Source organism: Crocuta crocuta, unplaced genomic scaffold, assembly GCF_008692635.1.
Source record: "Crocuta crocuta isolate KB4526 unplaced genomic scaffold, BGI_CrCroc_1.0 scaffold119, whole genome shotgun sequence".
Taxonomy (NCBI): Eukaryota; Metazoa; Chordata; class Mammalia; order Carnivora; family Hyaenidae; genus Crocuta; species Crocuta crocuta.
This window is the reverse complement of record NW_027551562.1, coordinates 10,055,697-10,062,095: the sequence shown is the minus strand read 5'-3', so window position 1 is coordinate 10,062,095 and position 6,399 is coordinate 10,055,697.

Genomic DNA, 6,399 nt, shown 5'->3' with positions numbered 1-6,399 from the left:
GAGGACCTCAGGTGCTGAGCCCCTGTCTCGGCAGCCCCCCGGCACCCCCCCACGCTGGGGGCCACGCGGACGCCTTGCAGGATTTCTGCACCCGTGTCCCGCCCCCGTGCTGCACGGCCGCTGCCCGCTGCCCAGGCTCCACGGCGCCCTTTGATGGTGGGCAGAGGTGGTGCGGACCCGATCTGAGGCCGAGGCCGAGGCAGCAGAGCTCAGCTGCGTGGGGGGTGTGGCTGCTGGCTTCAGCCCCTCCTGGCTCCGAATCCCGGTCCTTCCTGCACCTGGGCCGCCCTGGGGCAGGGCCTCTGGTGCCTGTCGCCCGTCGCGTGAGGCCAGCGTCTCCAGGGACAGAGGCCGGCACACTCGAGGTGCCCAGGGAACCCCAGTCTGCTCAGAGAGCAGCCAGTCCGGTGAGGGGGCGTCCCCTGCCCTTGGAGAGGCCATGGGGGACAGAACGTCCAGAAAGAGGAGGCAGAAAGGAGAGGCTGGGAGGCCACAGGTGCCATAGAAGAGGGAGCTGCTTGGGGCCATGATGCCACCTGAGGATGTGGGGGCCCAGCCAGGTCACGGCTGCCTGCACCCCACCCGCCCCCACGAGGAACGGCCCCGAAGCCCTGCGTCCCTGGGGTTGAGGCTTTATCCCTGACAATTAAGAAGAATAAATGAACACGTGGAATCCTAGGAGTTTATCATGTTTTTGTACTTGTGAATCTGCCATCAGGCAGTGTAGGGAACAGCGCCGTCGCCGCACACACTTTGCGGGGGCAAGAGTCGCCAGCGCCGGGCACGCAGGGGCCGCGGTGCTGGGAACCAAGCCGGAGGGAGAGGGCCCGGGCGGGGGAGGACGGCGGCCTCGGAGGCCGCTGCGCGGGGAGAGGGGGTCCCCCGCCCAAGCGTGAGCTGGCTCGCTCCACACTTGCAAACCCCTCAGACATTTGACCTCGGGTTCAGGCCTGCTCCGGGAGGAGAAGAGCAGGGTGTATGCAGTCACATCTGCCCCAAGCCTGGCCCCCGGCCACCACTCTGGTGACCTCCGTCACATCACCCTGTGGGTGGGACCCCAATGCTCGCGGTCCCCGCGGCTGGCTTCCCGGACCCGAAATGCAGCTGCGATGTTGCTTGCCCCCGTCGGGCTGGGCACTATCCCGGGCGTGGGCCTGCCCCGGCGGCTTCGCCAGCCTCCACGGAAGGACGCTGGTCGGTTGTCGATTCGGGGCTGGCACAGACCAGCGTGCTCGTGGACGGTTCTGCTGCGCTTGGGCAGAGGCCAGGGCTTGCCAGCCGGCCGCTGGGCCCATGCAGGCACGTGTTTCAGAGTGGTGGTCCGCATGCGCTCAGCCACAGTGAGAATCTCTGCCGCCCGCTCTTGCTGCTATAAGGGGGGTGAGGTGGACCCCCTTACGGCCTGGGTCTGCCTTTCCCTGGGGGCGAGCGATGAGCGCCTGCTTTCTTCTCGTCCAACACCCTCGTCTCTGGAATGTCTCTTCTTGTGCCCTTTTCCTTAACTTTCTGTACAACGATGACAGGCTCGTGGGCAGTCGCAGGTCCCTCGGGGCTTCTTCCTCTGGGAGCATCGCTTTTTCTCCTCTGATCCTGAAGGGGACTTTTGCCGGACCCAGAACCCTGGGCTCCAGCCCTCAGCACACTGCCCCGCTCACCGTCGGCCTCCGCGGTTCCCCGTCCAAGGCCTTCGGGTGACTTTTCTCCTGAACGATTTGACTCTGATGCGCCCAAGGATGGATGTTTTGGTTTGTTGATCTTGAATCTGTAGGTTTATGCATTTTAGTAAATGTGGGAAACTTTCATTCTTTCGTCACATTGTTTTTCTGCATCACGCTCCTCTCCATCTGCCTCTGAGACCCCACGTTTGTGAGCATTAGACCTTCCGGCATCGTCTCCCAGATCCCAGGGGCTCTGCTTCTGTTCCCACGCTGGCGCTGCCGCCCTCCTGGGGGACTCGGACCCTTTCTGCTGATGCGTGTTCGTGCCCCTGGTCATTCTGCCCATCTGTTCAGCTTTTTTTTTTTTTTAATGTTTTTTTAATTTATTCTGAGAGAGAGACAGCATGAGCAGGGAAGGGGCAGAGAGAGAGGGAGACAGAATCTGAAGCAGCTCCAGGCTCTGAGCTGTCAGCACAGAGCCCGACGCAGGGCTCAAACCCATGAACTGTGAGATCATGACCTGAGCCGAAGTCGGACGCTTAACCGACTGAGCCCCCCAGGTGCCCCCCATCTGTTCAGCTTTTGAACTCATAGCACGAGGACTTGTATTTTGGTTTGCGTCTTTAGTTCTCGTGTTTCCTTCTGGTTCCTCTTTATATCCGCTCTCTTTCTCTCTCTCTCTTTGTTTTTTTTTGCTGAGCCTTTCTGTATTTCTGTTTGTTTCAAGAGTGTTTGCTCTTACCTGTTGAAATACCTTTTACGGTAGCTGCTTTTCAGTCTTTGTTTGCTCATCTTCACATCTGTGTTATCTTGAGTTCGCTCCTGTTTGTTGTTTCGTGCCTTACAAAACGCAAACTGTGATTCTCCTGTTTCTACTTTTGCCAAGTCGTTTGGATTGTGTCCTGGAAACTCTGAAGATTATTTTAGAAGGCTCTGGCTCTGCTCTAAGTCCTGCGAAGGTGGGGACACTCTCACTTGTGGAGGCGACAGGCCAGCTGGGTCCAGGCTGCAAGTTCCCACTGGTCTTCAGGGGCTGCGGTGCCCACTGCGGTCAGCGTGGACAGGCGGTCGGTGGCGCTCCCATCTGCCCCGCGTGGGCCTCCACGGCCCCGTGGGACTGGCTCAGCCCGCCCTGCGGCCGGTCTCTCAGTGTTCGGTGCACCGTTCAGGGTCGACGCACGTTCAGCTTGGGTTTGTCCTCACCCATCAGAAACGACTGTACGGGGTCACTTTCCCCAGATCCGTGTTCTCCGATACCTTCTGTTTCCCGGGACCCTCCCTGTGGGCTTCTGGCCGAAAGATGGGGAGTCTCATTCGGATGCTCCGTGTGCACCTTCTGCCGCTGTGCCAACATCTGGGGCCACGGTGGGCGAGGACGGGTTGGAAAAGTGCGGGTCCGTCTCACCTTCTTGAGGGCACGGCTCCTGACCCGAGAGGGACCTTCCTCCTCTTGCGTTCACGCTGGGTGCCCGCAGGCCCACTGTGGCCGGGCTGGCCGCCGCAGGGGCTCCGGGGGCCGGGCGTGGGGCCAGCAGAGGCGGAAGTCAAGCTCGGAATGTCTCCCACTCTCCGTGACAGGGGGCGCCCTGTTGTCCTGGTAGCAGGACTACACGGGTTTTCTCCGAGCTCTGTGTGGCACCAGCACTCGCCCCGGACTCGAGGACGCCGGAGGGGAAGGGGAACCCCAGGGCCCGAGGGTGGCACCTTCCCCGGTCGCCTGCTGACACCGACTTTGCAGAGTGCTGGCGCGGCTGTGCCCTGCGCCCTGTCCACGTTCAGTGGGAGGGGCAGTGGGCGAGCTGCTCTGTCTTATCCAGAACCTGAACCCCAGGTACTTTGAACACAGACCACCCCTCCCCATGGTCTCAACCCCTGGGGGGCCTACCTATTTCCAAATGGGAGGAGAAGGCACAAGGGGGTGGGGGGACCCCGATTCTGTCCCTCCTCTGGGACACTGAAAGGTCTAAGCTTGACCTGCCAAGCCAAGGCACCACCCCGTGTGCAGAAGGTCGGGGTGAAGCGAACCAGGCCTAATGATAGGTGGGTGGCAGGGAGGGTGGGGGGACCCGCGTGCTCTGAGGCCGTCGCGGGCCATGCAGCCTGAGCACGGCTCCCGGGCTCCCCGGTCGTTCCCGAGCTCAGACGGGTCCTCGTCTGGCCTTCTGAAGGTTCTCTGACTCGCTGGTAAAGTGAAATTTTCTCTCCCTGCACAGCTAAGACTAAATGTCCCTCCCTGACCCTTCAGAAAAACCTTTATCTTCTCGCGGGATGTGGCCTGTGGTCCGTTAGATGTTTGTTCCAAAGTTTCTCATCCTTTCCGTCATCGGCCGGGTGGGGAAGCCGAGCATCTGTGAGACCAGGTGCAGCCTCCGCAGCACGGCGGCCGGCCCCCAGCGGGCGTGGGAAGGGCGGGGCTGCGCGGCGACGTGGAGCAGCCGAAGGGGCACTCATGGCGTCACGGCACCGAGGGCGGTGGCGAGGGAGGTGCCGGTGAGCCCGCGGTGACGGCAGGGGCCAGGGGCGCAGCCAGGCGGAGACGCGAAGCTGGTGTGAGTGTTCGGGCAGGAGTGCCCACCGGCACCGCTCACCTGCTGCTGCCGGTCCATCCGGACACGGGATGGCGGACACCAGGCAGTGGCCGAGCCAGGCGTGCGGGAACTGGATGGGAGACCAGCCTAGAGCCCACGGGAGGTGCAGGCACCGGGCACCGGGCTAGCCTTCCAGTCCGCTTGCCACGGTGAGCCCCCTCCAGGCTCTGGCCACCCTGCCAGGGCCCAGGCCCCGGTGAGACCCCTGTGCTGTCTACGGCCGGTCACAGAGGACGGCAGCAGGTAGCTGACGCCCCAGCACGGGGTCCTCACCCGGGGCCACCCTGCTTTGAGCCGGAGCTTTGATTCCTTCCCTCCCTCAGTCGTCCGTGAAGGTGTGTTTCAGGGACAGCCCCGGAGAAGCCAAGGTGTGGGCAGAGCCCGGGCGGGGGCCCGGCCGTGGGGAGTGGACACAGGCCGCCCGGCCCAGGGGCCTCATGTGGCAGGGCTGGGACCGTGTGGTCCGTCCAGGGCGCGGGCAGGGACGAGTGTGACAGGTCCCAGGGAGGCCAGGCTGCCCTGGGTCCTCGAAGGGAGCCCAGCAGGTGAGCCGGGGTGTGTGTGGAGAGGGCAGGAAGGCGAGNGCGCCTGTGTTTCCGGTTCCCTGGGAGGGAGCACCTTTGAATTTCAGGACAGAAGCAGCAGTTTCAGGCGGTCAGCTCTGGGGCGTCAGTCAGGGCACCAGACTCCCCCCCAGGTTTGGGAGGGGTCATCGGGGAGGGCCTGGGAGGGTGGCCAGGTCCAGGAGCCCGAGGACACCCTGCAGAGCCCTGGGCTTTTTGAGGTGTTTTCCNCAGCCCCCACGTCGCTCCTGGAGTGGGTGAGCGAACCCCTGGAGCAGGGGCAGGGTGGGGGTGGGGAGCCCACCACACCTGCATGGCCAGGCCCGCGCAGCCTCCCTGCCTGGGCGCCCCAGTCCCTGCCCTGCACCCGGCTGTGCCCTCGCTGCCCTCTCGCCCACGACCGCCCACGCCTCCTTGACCCCGTTTCAAGGCGGCCTGGCCCCTCGGCACCTCCCAGCTTGTTCTCACCCCCGAGTGTGGCCACACCACTGGGAGCCGCGGGCACACCTCTACACAGCCCAGGCGGGCTGGGCCGTCCTCACCAGCCCCCCCACCGGCCCCCTGCTGTGCCCTGCCGCCGAACCCCAAGGGCTGGCAGGGGCCTGGCCCCGGGCATCATGCCCAGGCCCCTCAGTGGCCTGAGTCCTGGCAGGTCCCCAGCAATGGGGCAGCCGACAGGCCCGTCCCTTGATCAGAGGGACTGTTAGCCACTCCCCTTCTCAGAGCCTCAGTCTCCGCATGTCTAGTACCCACTTCATGAACTGCAAGTTCTAGAAGATTCTGCTGGGTGGCTGGGCAAAGGGGCACCCAGGGACCCAAGGCAGAGAGAGCAGCTGGCCCACAAGGGAGCAGGGGGCAGGCGGGGCTGAGGCGGGGAGATCTTGGGGTCCGCTGCTGGGCACCCTGGTTTCTGCCAACAGAGCGATGTCTGTGTCGGCCAGCGGCTTTCGGGGTAGACGGCGGGCGTAGTGCTGGGGGGCTGCAGGGGGCGAGGTGGACAGGAGGCTCCTCCATGGTGAGCTGACGTGCTGGTGGCTGGGCACTGCCCAGATGCCCCAGGGCCTGGTGCTGCCCTCTGCCTTGTGCCCTCTGCTGTGAGCCGACCCGGTGCCCTGGGATCCTGCTCCACTCAGGGTGGGGGGAGCCGACTTGCAGTGGCCATGGCCCCTTGTGCAGGGCCTCACTGTGGGGCCCGGTCAGCCGACAGAGGGGCCACCCCTGCCCCTTCCTGGGGGACGGAGACCCCAGCACTGCTCCCTGGAGCCAGCAGTGGTGGCTGTGATGGCTGGAAATGACCTTCCGGCACACAGCAGCTAGGTTCCAAGCTCCCGTGGCTCGCACGGCCCTGGGCCACGTCCAGTACCCACAGTGTACCTGGCGGCCCTTCAGTCTCCCAGCCTCCCCACTTGCAAGGTGTCTCCTGATTCACAGAGCCTCCTTGATTCTCCACAGAGGTGAAGGAGTGAGGGGCCCGTCCGCCCCGGAGCACAAGCCCCTGGTGATGCCTCAAGTCCCTGTGACCTGCTGTTTGTCAGAGCTGCAGCCTGGTGGGGGGGGGGGCAGGAATCAGAGGCAGAGCAGGGACAGCTA